General features: G+C 32.4%; 1 long non-coding RNA gene across 3 annotated transcripts; it reads left to right on the top strand.

Moving 5' to 3' along the window:
* The first annotated feature begins 9,097 nt into the window (after positions 1 to 9,097).
* On the top strand, positions 9,098 to 11,453 carry LOC130941126 (uncharacterized). 3 transcript variants are annotated; one of them, XR_009070550.1, is made up of 4 exons: positions 9,098 to 9,478; positions 9,984 to 10,082; positions 10,199 to 10,657; positions 11,292 to 11,453. It is a non-coding gene; the product is annotated as an uncharacterized LOC130941126 (long non-coding RNA). The 3 variants fall into 3 exon arrangements; XR_009070549.1 differs by lacking the exon at positions 11,292 to 11,453 and having other exon boundaries at positions 9,105 to 9,478; positions 10,199 to 10,248; positions 10,607 to 10,844; XR_009070548.1 differs by lacking the exon at positions 11,292 to 11,453 and having other exon boundaries at positions 9,105 to 9,478; positions 10,199 to 10,844.
* The last annotated feature ends 4,633 nt before the right edge of the window (positions 11,454 to 16,086 follow it).

Raw genomic sequence — 16,086 nt, 5'->3', positions numbered from 1 at the left:
GTGATCCAAAATTTCAAACTGTGCAACCTGGGAAAGAAAATACAGAAAAATATTTTAGAAACATAAATCTAAGTCACAAAGAGCATTGTAATAGTTTCAAATCAGATGTTATATAACTTCAGTGTTGATCATCTATATTATAGCATTAAGAAAAAGATAATATTTATTTAAATTGATTTATTTATATTAAAAGGAAGCTCATTTAAGCTTTACATATTATGCAATTTAGAAGAATTATATCAAAGCCCTTCAATTTGTCTTTAACACAATAAATGATAAATATTATGAGTGAAATTTACTTCGTCAACTCACTAAAAACTCAGAATCATTTACCTTCAAAGAAGAATGCATTAATTAATGTAAAGTACTTTAGCGAAACTGATAATTATATACACAAGAAGATTTGAAGCCAACCCCTCCTCAAGATTTGTATAAGTTCAAAAACAATTGAAGATATATATGAATGCATAATGCATTCTTAGTTAGATTTTTCGATAAAGTGGAACTAATTTTCAATTTGCAGCATAATAAGCAACACACAATCTTTATCCTTTTCAACACATTATTGTAGGAAGTTAAGTTGTAGTAGTTACTTTAAAATCAAAACTAGTTTCAGTTGAAGTCACAATTACAAATAGAATAATCAATAAAAATCATAAGTTAAACATGAAGTGACAAAATGAAAAATACAAAGCACAGGGTTAGTGTTATCTCATAGAGGTGAAGCTTTTTTTGGTCTACTGATAAGTCATGGAGATAGAGAAGTTTGCTAGATTTGGTCCACCACTGCAATGTAAAATACCTATATTCTCGTCCACCACAACAAAAACTACAAAATTAGAAAATTTTGTGCCAAAACCGAACAGGGGACAATTCAGATAATGGAAACGGGTAGTGCAAAAGAGAGAATTTCTAGAACAATCGATGAGTCAACAATATTCGTCGCCACTATCGTCCCCATATAGGTGACTGTCTTCCACCGATGCTATGCACCCAACAAGAATACAGTTTCGACAATTTTCTCCTTGTCTAAAGTCGTTAATAATTTAACATTGCTTGCAGTTGATAAATAATAATCTAATTAAATAAGTAAATAATGCTAGAAATAACCTAATTTTAGGCTAGGTATTTGATGGCATGATGCAAGAAGTCTATCAAAATTAATCCTAAGAGTGTGACTTAGGGTTTCACATTGATGAAAAACCTACCTCATTAGATATTGGAATTCAGATTGCTTCCTCGCAGAGATTGAGAGATAAGATATACGCAGTAAATTTGATAAAAAAAATAAGCTTGTAAGGGTGTAAAATATGAAACTTAGGAAATGTATAGTTGAACTTTAACAGAGTGAAGAAGAGAAGAAGAAGAAGAAGATGATGATGATGATGTTACATGTTGATGAAGGGAGACAATTATGTGTTTAACTAGTTGGAAATTATGAAATTCAATTTTGTGTGTGGGTGAAATTTAGGATTTAACAAAATTTTTTATCGAAATAACAAATTCTATTGGGCCGTAATTCATATACCATTAATTGCAAAAAAAATTGATTATAATTGACAAAATATAACTCACCATTGAATCAAATTTAATAATGATCTAACCGTTGATTTAAGTTTTCACCACAATTGGTGAAAAAACAAGTGAGAACCACCAAATCATTCATCAAGTATGTGGCATAGGAAAAGAAAAAAAGCGTGTTTAGATTGTTGCTAAAATCTCCGACAATTTTTGCATAATAACAGTGTGATGTATGAGAATTAAGTACAATTAATCAGTTGATGAAGAGAAATTGCATTAATAATGATGATTATGGTATTGAGTTTTTTTTAGGATCCGAAAAATATTTGGACTCGCACTGAAGTTTGGTTTTTTCAGTTGTATTATTGAATAAGATGAAGTAAATAAAATATATGACGGGTTGTAATGATTATGGAGTTGTAAATGAATTTTTTTGTAAATATATTATTGGAAGTTTGTTATTGAATTGTTAACTTTTGGGTCAGTTTGACATAGTATGCAGTTCATTTTTCTTTTTATTGAGGGTGATACTAATTATTAATTTATAACCCAAAATAATACTAAAAATCTAAACAATCTAAACACACATTTAGTATAATAATTTTTTTTTTAATAATTTTAGTTTCTTTTATCATAACAATTTCAATAACTAAATTAATAATTACTATCTCCCTCAATAAAAAAATGCATATTATGTTAAACTGACAAAAAATTATCAACTCAACAGAAAATTTTCAAAAATATATTAAAAAAAAATCTTTATAACTCCATCGTCAATATAATCCATCATAAATTTTAATCACTTCATTTTTTTTCTATAATACAACCAAAAACACCAAACTATGGTATCAACCCAATTATTTTATCAAATTATTGCTTGACCATCAAAAAAAGCCCAAGATCATAATCATCTTCAACTAATTAATTACCTTATATAGTATTTTCTGGACATGCTACAGAATTGTCCGAAACTTTATTAACAAGGTAAACACGTATTGTTTTTTCTTCTATTACACATACTTTTAGCATTAATTGAAAAATTTTCCTTTCAGCACTATAGTATTGGCCTTCTATTTAGCCCAAGTAAAAGAAAGAAAGTTGTACCTGTAATCTTATTTTATTTTCAACGCCACAAACTTATACTTTAATTTCAATACAGAGAGGGGAATACTTCTACATGATTCCAATCTTTTTTAAAGACGTTGTTTGTAGTCAATTTTTTAATTATATGAAGTATTTTTTTATAGTTATGTGAAATTTAATTAATTACTTTATAAAAATTTTGCTAAACTAATTAAATTTAATTAATTTTTTACAAATTAAATAGAATTTTAAAAAAAGAAAGCAAAAAACTACACTCAAAAACAAGAAATCAAAAACTATATGTATGATATCAAATATGGCTCGAATAGTTATCTTTTTCTTTGGACGAGTTTTTCTTTTATAAAGATTGATCTCTTTTTCAATGTTAAAATAATTTCTCTTTTAATAAGTTAGTCGTTGTACCTTTAATTGTTGTAGTCGTTTGGCATTAAAGAGGAAATTCTTCCATTTTTAATATGATATATAGTAATGTGCGACAATTTCCTTTTGTATTTGATCTGATTTTTGTTTATGATTGAATTAATCATCAGTTGTTTTTGTTTGAATAATCATAAATTGCTAATTATAATCTTTGACGTTCAATCCTACAATGTTCACAAGAAAATAAGTTATAATAGAAAATTATAAATTATGTTTGTTATTACAAGATAATTTATTAATTCTTGATTTAACATACACAATTTTGTGATAGATGGTCATAATCAAAATTATAGTGATAAACTCAAGATGCTTGTTTTGGTATGATGATAAATTTATACTCAATACATGTAAAATATGGATAAATAACAATAAGTTATGTAGAATTTATTTTCCATTTCAATACCTAATTTTATTTTAAAAAAATATATATATTATATCACTAATTTTACTAAAATATCTTTATAATTTAATAAAAATAAAAATTATTTTTTTATTTAATATTGTAAAAGAGTTAAATACCCTTTTTTATATGTTAAACAAAAATACTCTTTTAGATTAATCAAATTGTTTAATTTTACCATTTCAAAATTTAAATAATCTAAAAAACAAAAATAAAAACACATTTAACAAAATTATTTATCTCTCCATAGCCATAAACCCTAATAAATCATTCATACAAAAAAAATGTGGATTATACTAAAAAAAAATCACTTTATTGTTTAGTTTGCTGGTTTCTCACGTATCCCTTCATATCCCTTTTTTTTATATCCCTTCGTATCACTTTATATCTCCCTTTCTTCTCTTCAATCTCGCCTCTTTTTTCCGGTAAAGAAGACAAAGAAGCTTCCTCCACGGCGCCTTGCCAAGGTCACCGCAGTTTTCGCACGCGCCTCACCAGTCGAGGAGAATGTCGTTGCGTCAAAGAGCATCGCCATCTTGTGCGTTCCAGAGAGCGTCGCCGTCTTCCTCATTCTTCATCACCGTCGTCAGCCTCTCCCTTCGATAACATTCTCTCTGTGATTTCTATGATTTTAACTATTATAGCATTATTGTGATTTTTGTAATTAATGTAATTTAGTTTGATTTCTGGGATTTTATATTAGTTGTTAATTTTGACAAAATAAAAAATTTAAGCATCAATTTGGGGATTGTTGCTACCTTGCTGGAGCTTCTGGAGTTGCTATTTTGCCTGGAAATGGGGCCTCATTAGGAAAAGTATTAATGAATTGTGTAAAGAAGATACTCGTATCTTTTAGCTTTTTGATCCTGGCTTTAATGCTGGAGTTGAGTACGACCAATTGAGCTTTCTAAGCAAATAATGGGATCAACTTAAAAATGATTTTTTAAAAAATGCAAAAATGCTGCCAATCAGATTTCAATTACAAATGTGATAGAAGAATGATACTTGATATGAATTTCTTGCAACATAATGTGCTTTTGGCCTTGTTTATTTCATCATAAAAACTAGTGGAGAACATTCCTAACGACTTAATATTAGTTTTGTATTGACTTGATGAAGTGCATTTGTTGATGAACTTCAAAGGCTAAATGTTATTTTTGGGATGAGTATATATGCACACATACTGGCAATGATTTGGAACCATATTACTTGCAAGCATTTGCTTATGCTTATTTCTTCTTTTTAGTCTTTACCTCCATCAAGAGGCGTCATTTTGAGCAAGTACAAGTGGCTGTTTCGATCATTCTGAATGTGTTGAAGGCTGTGACTTTGGATTCAGATGACGCAGATGATGGAGAACCTTAGAATGTATTTCACAGAGCTGTTGGGATTGCAAATCCTATATATGAAGTTTGCAATAAGTTGGTCTGTTAATTTGAAAGATTTGTCCTTCTTATTTGATAGAAAAATTTTAGCTACTAATTCCAATATTTGCCAGCAGTTTTTTATTTTTATATTTATTATTATTATTATTATTATTATTATTATTATTATTATTGCATATTGCCATTTTCATCAATATTGTCCGGAGGAAAATGCACATGGAATTTTGCAACAGTACATCCATAAAAGAATCCCTAGACTCTAATAATGAAACGCATCTCGATATCCATTTTGGACTCCAAGTGTTCTTGAGTTGGTGGAGTCAATTCTAAGGCCCCGACGGGGTGGACCTCCTTCCCTCCGTGACGCGAGGGATGCAATTCCTTCATGTTTCATCACTTTCATGTGTTTTATTTTGGCAGCTTGAATGAAGTGCATCTACCTTAATAGCATTCTTATGGCATTATGTATCATCCCAAACATGTTTTGTCAGCTCTCAACCTATACAGATTTGTACTGATGATAGAATCTATAGGTATGTAACATCAAAACGTATAGATTATAGCACAAGTTTACAATGTATTATTTTCGCATACGTAAAATTTAGTGGAATCTATAGATAGATGAATATATCTTAAACAAAGTAAGACTGCTTATATTGTTAGCGTGCCTAACAATGAGATGTTAAACTAGTAGTTTGTAAGAATTTCTCTATAACGTCTATGATTTATCAGCTAATGCTCAGAGAGTAGTAGTTAATGAGTAGCAACCTATAGTTAATGAACCGCTTGAATGATGGATTTTTCTATAACAGGAGATAAGATTAACTTTTTATTAAAAAAGTGTAAACAATTTATGATATCACTTCATTGTCTGATCACGTTGTTGATCCTGTCTAGTGGGACAAAATTTTGCTTTTGGCTAATGGCAGATTCAATCAAACTTAAAATTGAAGGTTTTGGTCCTTATTTGTATCAGGAAAGACAAACCGCACTGGAGTATTATCTAGGAGCAATTTAGTGAAGGCCTACAATGAATGGCTGCATCCTTTCCGCACCTTGGTGAGTGGGATTATGATAGAGATCAAGGATGATTATAATCAGCTTGCAGTTGACATTGTGTGTACTTTGAATCCATTTGAACTTCTTTTGTCCCGTTGCATTGAGCTTGTAGAAGAGAAGCTTAAGCAATCTACCACATAAGCTTTTCTTTTTCACCAAAGTTGTCCTCTTTTGTAAAACATTCCCTCAATGAGAATACTTGGTTTCAATAGTAATCCTCCTTATAGATAAGGAATACAAGTTCATTAATTATATAAAGAAACTATATTTATACATGATTTACAATGTAAACAAAATATGCATAATTTCCTATATCTATCTTGTTTGTATTGACAATAAAATCAAATTATTGGACAACTAAATTGATATTTAAAACATAATTTAAATTGATTAAGAAAATAAACTTGCTATATTTTACATTTATATTATATAAATTAATATTTATTTTTTTATAATAGAGCACAATGACATTGTTTTGTCTACTAGGTCTCCCACTTAGTGGGAAATTTCTTTTTTGGTTCAAAAATTGCTTTATGCCACCAACTGAGCTTGGCAAAAACTCGCAAGATTTGTTTTCACTTGAAATATTTAATCTCAAGATAAGATTTTGCCAACACAATCAGGCCTCCAATTATGTGGAAAACAAATCTTCCACCTCTGCAAAAGGAACCTAGAGGCCAGAGCTAGCACAACTAACAATAATAGAGCTATGACGAGTACACACTTAAAAGTGGAGCATTTATTTATACCAAATTCATTTTACAGGTGATAAGAGTTAGTGTTCTGATGTGAAGTTATCTACGAGGTAGAGTGGTATGTACAAGATACAAGATATAAAAGAAGTTGGTTGCTTAATAAACATTTCAGACAATAGAGAGTTGTGTTGTCCAACTAATTTGTGTTATTGCACCTCTTATTGATTAGATGGTATTATTGATGATTGGTGAATTGCACGGAACTTCATGTTTCATTGTTGGTCGATTATCCTCTAATATCTCAAACAGGAAAACATCCTTATATTTCACAGATGAGACATGAACTTGGATAATTTAAGTGTAACCGTCAAATAAAATCGAGATATTTGACCTACAAAGAATAATGATACATTTTATATGGTTGAAATGTTTTGAAATTTCAAAAGCAAAGAGGTCGAATACCCCATATGAAAATTAGTAATAAAGGAACTTGCTACTTAAGCATCACCTATATAGCGGTTTAATTCTAGAACTAACAAATAAAAAAAGAATTAAAAAAACTTAATTCATGATTGCCACTTCTTCCTTCAGTAAAACTGGCAGACAGATCAAGTAAGTTTGCCTCATTCAAGACTTCCTTCATAATTTTTGCTATTATTTAGAGCCTCACAAAACCTCTTGGATTGTACAGTGTGGACTCTTGAACTTGATTTTTGTGGCCTTTCTCCGATAACAGTAGTGCTTAGCTTTGAGAGATGAGATCCTCTGCGGCCAAGCTTGTGATTTGCTGTGTTCCCAGATTACCCTATAAATATCCTAGATACAAAGAATTAATAGATCAAGAAACACATGATCAAGCATTAGACACATTTTTTTTATGAAATCTCACAAGAACCCATTAAGTTGAACCAAAGAATTGATAAGAAACACTCACGTACAGGAAAATCAAATTGAAGAAAAAACACAAGGAATGACACGTATATTTAGCTACCTAATTCAAAAGTAAAACCCAACTGTCAGGCAATTAAAATGAGCACAAACTAGGTGACCTAAAGAGGAGAACCACATTACACAATACTCTTTCATTCAAACATAAACTGCAAATATCTTTAGAAGTCTTTCTCATACTCTTTCAAAAACTCATATCACATCTTCCAACCATATGGCATGAGCATCAATACTAAGAATTCTAATAAAAATAGGAAATTAACAACATTTTGTAGGCCAACACAGTTACTGAAACAAAATATGCACATTAAATGCATGGAGTGCTACCTATAATATAATGTGACAAGAGATATCTTCCAAAAACAATGCCACTTAACCAAAGCCATTTTAATAAAATCAATTGAACATCTTCATAATAACTAAAGAAGCGGGTAAGCAACTGCTTTAGAGTAAGATAATATACCTTCCAAGAGCCAACTATAACTCCGGCGAGAGACAGCAAGCACGGAAGTCATCAGTTTGAATAGTTTGACATTTTGAACTTGGCAAGGCAACTGAGATGGAAGGTTTGGATAGTTTGGAATCTGAGATGTTGTTGGTCTTCTGGTGGAAGCTTCCACCTGTTTTAGATTCACAACACAAAAGGGTCCACACCAAACACACATGGCTTAAGTAAACAAAACTAAGCTCAACCAATCAGAATTGAAAAGTTCCTAAGATAAACCAAAATCTTGAATGGTTAAATTCACAAAAGAAGCTTGTCACACTAGTAACAACTAGCAATTCTTCTGCATCATTAATATTTTTACCCCAAAAGGGAATCCTTCTCCCTAATATGAAAAAAGGAGATTAATGAAGATATTGTGTCTTTACTACTATGCCAGCAACTTTAGTGTTTCATTCAGATTGATTGAAGCACTAATGAAGATTTAGCATTAGAATTAGCACTGAAAATTTTATCAGAAGAAGAAATGTACCTGCTCACTATGTCCTTGGGAAAAGTAATAAACAAGACTTCCCACTTGAGGCAAAGAGATAAGAGGGCCAGTACAAGCATGCCACAGTTCTAAATTCAAAGTTTTTCTCACAGAAAAGCAACATGTTGACCTCGAAGCTCTTCTGCATTTTCTATAAAAATATTTGGAAATCCATCAGCAAAAGACTTGGAGAACCATAAAATTACTCAGCTTTTAAATTTTCTTTTCCTAAACGACGCATGAAGAAATATCAAAACATAATAACATATGTTAAGGGGAAGACAAGTAAAGACTAATACACATTGTTAATAAGCCAAAATTGGAAATAAAATGAATGTTCATTCTGTTAAGTTCAGAGCATATCCAAATGAGAATTGGGGTGAAGTGATGAACATAGATGAGAAAATGAGAGGGAATAATACACAGGCACTACAAAAAAAACATGTTAAAATGGTATTTATATTATTGCGGTTTTGAAGAACCGCCATAATATTTGTATATTCTGGCATTTTTCATTGATGCCATAATTTATTTTTGGAATTGTGGCGGTTTTTATAATTAAGGTGGTTTTGAACCGCCATTATCACCTAAGTATAAAACTTCCCTAATTTCATAAACCCTTACTATTGAAACACTGTTCTCCTGGATGGCCTCTGCGATAATCTCCGATCCTCTTGTGTTCTCTGACGATCTTCTCCGGTGACATCTCCTCCGGCATCGATCTCCATTGACGACATCTCCTACAGCGACGATTTCCTCCGGTGACGTCTCTTCCAGCTTCCTCTCCTTGTCGTCCTTTGTGTCGTCTCCACCAAAATCGTCAACGCTTTCCTCTACGACAATCCAGGTCAGCTTCCTTTCCTTCCTTTCCTCTCCTTTCCTTCCTTACCATTCAGATCCGCCGCTAGGGATTGCATTCCGCAGTAGAGGAATTCCTTTGTCAACTTCCAAGCCAAAACCGGTGTAGAGGTTCGTTCCTTCTCTTATTGTATCGCAATACATAATTTGGACGTTTTGTCCGATTTCAAATTTTAAGGTTCGGAAGAAACTTTTGAAAGTGACGAGCAACAATTTGATTGAAAAAATAGTTAAAAGAAAATAATGCTCCTAAACTGTAGATGGTTATTGAATATCAAATGCTATGAAGTGGTAAACATTGTGTTTCACTGGTTGATGAATTAGCAAATTACCATTTCTATTTTGTGCTTGTCATTGTGGGGAAGAAAAGTATTTTTGAATGGTTATTGGGTTGATCAGTTTATCACATTGGCAAGAATAAGATTGTTTTTTGATGTTGTAGAATACAGAACTGTGTCTGGTGTTGCTGTACCGTTGGTTATTCTTGATAAAGTTAAAGTAATGACTAGTTTTGATGCTATGCTTATTGCATATTCTAGAGTTTTGAACTTTTCTCAATGAAATGTATCACTTTCTACGCGGTGTGACTGAATTTTATACTGATCAACTGCAATAGGGACCAAAATTTCAAGAGATTGTTAATATTCGGTTAGGGGATGGAACTTCTCGGCGTGGACAAGTTCTAGAAGTTGATGGTGAGAAAGCTGTTGTTCAGGTGAGTGGTTACTGCCTAACTCCAACATGCACGTGCTATTATCATTTAGGGATGCTATCATGAAAACTGGGATGAAGTTTATTCATTGTTTTGCTACATTGATTCGGTCTTCGAAGGTACCTCTGGGATTGACAATAAGTTTACAACAGTGGAATTTATTGGAGAGGTATAACTTGTTTTTATTATTGTCTACTTTAGCTTGATGTCCATGTGAAATTGAGTTTGCAAATTCATTGTAAATATTTCATGAAATTTCTACTGTTTTGACTTCATTATTGTGTTTACTGATGAGTGACATGTTAAACATTGTTCTGTTTGATTAATCGAGAGAGTTCAGTACCTCTTAAGCACTAATTGTGTAATTATTTGAACTAGAAATTAAATTTTCTGTTTCTTATGCAGTGATCTTAGCAACAACCACATTGGAGGGCCATTCCATTCAGTGTGTAATAAACATTGTGAATATACTGCTTAAAAAATAAATTATAAACATTTTGAATATACTGCTTTTGTGCTGTGTGCAGGCTGCCGTTATGAATTCACAGACCCTTGAAGAAGTTGCAAGACTTAAAAAGGTCCTTGCTTTTCTAGATCTGATGTTCACTTGTTCAATTTTGATTTTTACTCTCTACTGTTTACTTCTTAGATGACCCTTTCTTCTTATTGCTCATTTTTGTAAAAAAGCATTGAGATTATCATGAACATTAGACCATGATTTTCAAAGTTAATAATAAAATGAGATCTCAAATGACTTGTTATTTTAATCATTTGCTAGCCTTAAAAGTTTTTAGACAGGATCTTTGTTCGTAAAAAGAAGAAAAACTATTTAGTTCTTGCTATCAAGGTAAGCGCAATAGCTCTCCTAAACTTGAATATATGTGTTTAGGTGAAGCAGAATGCTTTCTAGAAAATAAAAAAAAAAACTATTTTAGATTCTTGCTACAAGGGTAATCAAAATTGATATTTCCCCTAAACTTGCGGAGCACGCAAGTATGGGAAGCCTTGTTATGATATTTCTTTTGGCTGTTATCTTCGTTGAGGATTTCTTTTCATCTAACTTCAATTTTCTATATATGGTTAAAAATTGATGCTAATGCAACACATTTGATTTGGTGATATTGTTAAAAATTGATTTTGTTGTTTGCATATTGGAAAAAATTCTTAAGTTAGGAGAAATTCGATAAATCTGTAATTGATATACTGTTATAGGTGGTACTGGTGTTGCTGCTGAAATTAAGCAATGAAGTAAGAGTTAATGGTTATGGTGGTTCTGAGCAATGTGAATATAGTCCAGAACTAGCTCGAAGACCGCCAATCTTAGTCTTATTAATTATATATATTCATCAGTTCAAATCTTTATAGATCTGTGGCAGTTATTGTGTGTGAACTCAAACCCTTGTTACATCATTGTATGTGAACTCAAACCCTGCTTTTTTTTCTTCTTTTTATTTTTAAAAAATACAAGAATTATAGATGTGCCTAAATCAATTCCCTCCTCCTTTTTTCTCTAACTATTATTTTTGAGTTTTATGGAAAAAATAAATTAATATTGCCCTTTGTTTTTGAATTTTATGGAACAAGAATCAATACAGAACAACGCTGCCGAATTTGATGACTTTGGAATGAATTGTTGTTAAGATTTAAGCTGCGCATTTCAAATTATGAATAACAGTGTTGTTAATTAGTAATGGAATACGGACACTAGTTACACTCAGATACATGCAAATTTTCTAAATTAATTGTTAGGATAATTTCATGGAAGTTTAATTAGAATACCCTAATTTTTAGATGATATAAGATTTTTAGATGTGCTTAACTAGAACTTTGCGTACCGCGTAACTAGGCATGGGTAATTTCAAATGTGTAAAGTGTTTGAAATATGGAAATAAAATTTGATGATATGTATGCGATAATGATCAAAATTATAATAACATGAATTAATTTTGCTTACTTTTAAAATTAACCATTGATATGTGAATTTAGTTGCTTTGATTTATGAGTTTGTACTTTAGAATGCATTGAAATGATTGAAATTGGTTGCTTTAAGTCCATTTTAATTTTAGTGATTAATTAGGATGGAACTATCTTTATTCATTTATTTTCCTTCTATATTTTGTAGGAAAAATTAATTTGTATATACACAACTATTTGAGAAAGAAAAATTCACAAAGCTATTATGATTTCCACATAATTATCATTTGAAAGAGGTAATTATAATTTTTTATATTTTCTTTTAGAATACTATTTAAGCAAGTAAGTTTTTAATATCTAATTTTTTTTGCATACAAGAATAATTTTTTTGCCTTTAGAAAATATATATATATTTTAATGAATAAATTTTTTAAAATTTTTATTTGTGGTCCCTCTTAGTCATGTCAATCGATAAGTCATGCATTGAAAAACCACGAAACACGCATGAGTATAAAGATGGTCTAAACAAGTTTTTAGATTTTGCTTTTGAGCATCAATCTCTCGGGGTCGTCAAATTAAATGCCCTTGTCCGGTGTGTGGTTTTGGCAAGTGGTAAACAAGAGAGAAAGTTTCTGAACATTTAATAGTCAAGCTATTTCCAGAAAACTACAAATTTTGGTATTGGCATGGTGAAGAAGTAGTTGGAGTTAGGTCACAAGCTCATCAAACTAGTCATATTGTACAAGATGATTCGACATCTCAACATCTAATGGTAACAAGCTCAATGATGCGTTTGGAGTTGCTGGACCTGACTTGAATGAAGATGGATATGGAGATGAAGACAATATAGAAGATGGAGATGAAGATGAAGACAACATAGAAGATGGAGATGGAGACAATGCAGAAAATGAATAGCACAATGGAGAAAATGTAGAATTTTACAAGTTGTTGGAAGATGGTAATTGATGCGGGAGCATCTTGTCTATCTTTTCCTAGTGAATTTGCACTTAAATTGTTGAGTTTAATTAAGAATTAATTATATTTTAGCTACTATGGATGTTATTTTGAGTTTTGGGCAATTTTATTTATTTTAGGTGGCATTCGACAGAATTTGACAGAGTTTCTGCAGCACAAGAATTGAAGGAGATGGCTGCGAGGAGCGACGCGCACGCGTGCCTGACGCGTGCGCGTGATCTAGAAGTATCCATGGTGACGTGTACGCGTGACTGACGCGTACGCGTGATTTGAAGATTTGCTCAGCGACGCGGCGTGACCAACGCGTCCACGTGACTCGCGAAGAAGACCAGCGAAGCGTACGCGTGACTGACGTGTACGCGTGACATGCGCCACGTGCAGAAAATGCTGAGGGGTGAATTCTGGCCCCCATTTTAGCACCCAAGTTAGGCGCAGATCTAGTGAAGCCAAGTGGTCCCCACGTTATAAGACGCAGAGTAGTTAATTAATTCGAATTTAAATTCAAATCTTATATTTTAGGAAAAGATATTATTTTTATTTTTAGATAATTAGATTTTAAATCTATTAGAATTAGTTATAAATAGGAACTCTGCGCATTTAGACACGACACAGATTGTTACCAGAATCCTTATTTTCACTAAGTCATGAGTAACTAATCCTCCATTGTTAAGGTTAGGAGCTCTGTCTATTTTCATGGATTGATTTTATTGCTTTTTCTATTTTAATTTATGCATGAATTTATAATTTAAGAATTGTTTTCGCTCTTTATCTTATGAATTTGGGTGGAACGGAAGTATGACCCTCTTTCTATTTGAGTTCTTGTAAAACTTGGAAAAACTCTTTACTTGAACAACAGTTTGAAAACAATTTCTCCTAAATTTTAATTATTTGGATTTAACGGGATACGTGACATATAATCTCCTTATTTTTGGATAATTAGAATTTTTGTGGCATATAAACTCGAAATTGAACTTCACCCTCTAATTGGAATTAATTGACCAAGATATTGGCAGTCGATGAATTTTAGAGGAGACTAGGAAGGTCTAAGGAATTAGGGTCTAGTCACATATAGTTTGCCATGAAATTAAATCTTGCATGATTAAAATAATTAGTAATAAAAGTTAATCCGGAATTTAGATAACTCTGAAACTTTAACTGCTTTCTCAAATATTTTATTCCCAACTTATTGCTGCTTGCTTTCTGAAATTCTTAAAGTACTGTTTAATGCTCTTTGAATATCTCAAAACCATTTTCTGCTTGCCTAACTAATCCTATCAAACGCTCTTGTTGCTTGATCCATCAATCCTCGTGGGATCGACCCTTACTCACGTAAGGTATTACTTGGTACAACCCGGTGCACTTGCCGGTTAGTAGTGTGGGTTGTAAAATACCGCATCAAGTTCTTGGCACCGTTGCCGAGGATTGACTGTGATTAACAACTATCAGTTGTTTGATTGCTTAGATTAGGCGTTTTATTTTTTTATTTTATTAAAAATCTTTAAAAAAAAAATAATTTTCGAAAAAAATATATTTTAAATAAATAAATAGCATTAATATCTTTCTTAATTTCTGAAACTAAGTTTGGTGTTACCTATTTATTATTTTTTTCTATTCATTTATTTTATTCAATATTTTATCTCTTTAAACAAGTTACCTCACTGGGAATTCTCTGCACTCTGACGTAGAGATTCCCATTCTTTCTTGTTTGCTGTTTATTTATGCGTAGGAACAGAGACAAAGAACATCTCTTAGACTTTGATCCTGAACCTGAAAGGACTTTCAGGGGCGTTTACAACAAGCAAGACTTTACAAGGCTGCAGAATCCACTATGGATCCGAATAATACTGATAATGCCAATGTAGCAAACCCGAATGGGAATGAACAAAGGAGAGTACTTGGCTCTTTCTCTGCTCCTACTGCAGATCTGTATGGAAAGAGCATTGTGGTGCCTCCTATTGCTGCGAACAACTTTGAGTTGAAGCATTAACTGGTCACTCTGGTGCAACAAAACTGCCAGTATCACGGTCTTTCCCACGAAGACCCAAATCAATTTATCTCTAGTTTTCTGCAAATTTGTGATACTGTGAAGACAAATAGAGTAAACCCAGATGTGTACAAACTCATGCTCATCCCGTTTGCTCTAAGGGATGAAGCAAAGATATGGCTAGATTCTCAACCCAAAGAGAGTTTGGATACTTGGAACAAGGTGGTTACTGAGTTTTTCACTAAATTTTTCCCACCAAAGAAGCTGACTAAGCTTAGGGTGGAGGTTCAGACCTTCAGGCAGAAGGATGGTGAGACTCTATATGAAGCTTGGGAGAGATACAAGCTTCTGATTAGACAATACCCTCCAGACATGTTCTCCAAATGGACTCAACTAGATATCTTCTATGAAGGCTTGGTGAAATGTCTAAGATGTGCTTAGACAGTTCTGCAGGAGGTTCATTGCACAAAAAGAAGACACCGGAGGAGACTATTGAGCTTATTGAATTGGTTACTAGCAACCAATATTTATACTCCTCTAACAGAAATCCTGTGAACTTTGAGGCCCCTCAGAAGAAGGGTGTCATAGAAGTGGAAGCTCTTAATACTATTCTTGCTCAGAATAAGCTTATGTCTCAGTAAATAAATCTACTTACTCAACACATAGGTGGCATGCAAGTCTCAGCTATCAACACCCAAAATCCACCTCAAGAGATCTCTTATGACATGGCAGGACATTTAGTGCAGAATGACAACTATGATTATGCTCAATCCTCTTCTGAACAGGTCAATTACATGGGGAGTGGTTCTAGAAATCCCAATAATGACCCCTATTCTCAGACATACAATCAAGGATGGAGAAATCACCCAAATTTTGGGTGGAGGGACCAACTCCAGAGACCTCAGAATTTCAACAATAATGCTCAGGGCGGTTTCCAACAGAACAGTTACAATAACTGCCAATCTCAGCCTCAGCAGGCTAACTCTAAATCCAAGGAAGATTCTAATTGGGAGATGATAAGGAGTTTTATGCAGGAAACCAGAGCCTCCATTAGAAACTTGGAAGTGCAAATGGGTCAACTGAGCAAGTAAATACTTGAGAGGTCTGCAAGTATATTTCCAAGTGATACAGTGG

This window comes from Arachis stenosperma, chromosome 1 (assembly GCF_014773155.1).
Source record: "Arachis stenosperma cultivar V10309 chromosome 1, arast.V10309.gnm1.PFL2, whole genome shotgun sequence".
NCBI lineage: Eukaryota > Viridiplantae > Streptophyta > Magnoliopsida > Fabales > Fabaceae > Arachis > Arachis stenosperma.
Note: the sequence above shows the minus strand (reverse complement) of the source record. Positions and strands in the feature narration are given on the sequence as shown.